This window comes from Plasmopara halstedii, assembly GCF_900000015.1.
Source record: "Plasmopara halstedii genome assembly, contig: Scaffold_410, whole genome shotgun sequence".
NCBI classification, from domain to species: Eukaryota; Oomycota; class Peronosporomycetes; order Peronosporales; family Peronosporaceae; genus Plasmopara; species Plasmopara halstedii.
Genome location: NW_020187331.1, coordinates 228,416 through 229,020, shown reverse-complemented (window position 1 = coordinate 229,020; position 605 = coordinate 228,416).

Sequence of the window (605 nt, the reverse complement as noted above, 5' to 3'; positions counted from 1 at the left end):
GACATTGGAATGTCCGAGTTGGTAGACACCAACGGTGTATCGGACAGGAGTCCCGAGCTTAGCTCGCGGGCTGGTCGTGGGGTGGCACGTAACCCAAGGAGCGCTGCTCAAGTTTCAAAGCAGTTGCTGCATGGCCTGCGTGACATGGTCGGCCAAGGGTCAAGTGCTGAGGCATCGAGGGCGAGGCCCCCGCGAAGCACGTGAAGTGGCACATAAACCACTGAGCGATGCTTGAGTATCGAAGCAGTCGCTGCATGTCATGCGTGACATGGTCGGCCAAGGGCCGAGGCATTGATGACGAGGCCCCAGTGATGCATGTGAAGTGGCAAGAAAACCACTGAGCACTGCTCTCGTTGCAAAGCAGTCGCTGCACACCATTGATGGCGTGGTCGGACAGAGTCCGAGGCATCTCGGGCGCGGCCCTCTAGATGTGCGTGGAGTGGCACGTTATTCACTGGACGAAGACTGCGGGGTTAGCAATTCTTCGTCGGATATTGTAGATAACATCAGAGCTCCAAAGTAGCGGACAGTGAGGGTGACACCAAACTACGCGGAATGCGTGTTCACCCTGGTCTCACCGAGACATAGATCCTTTGTACAGAGGT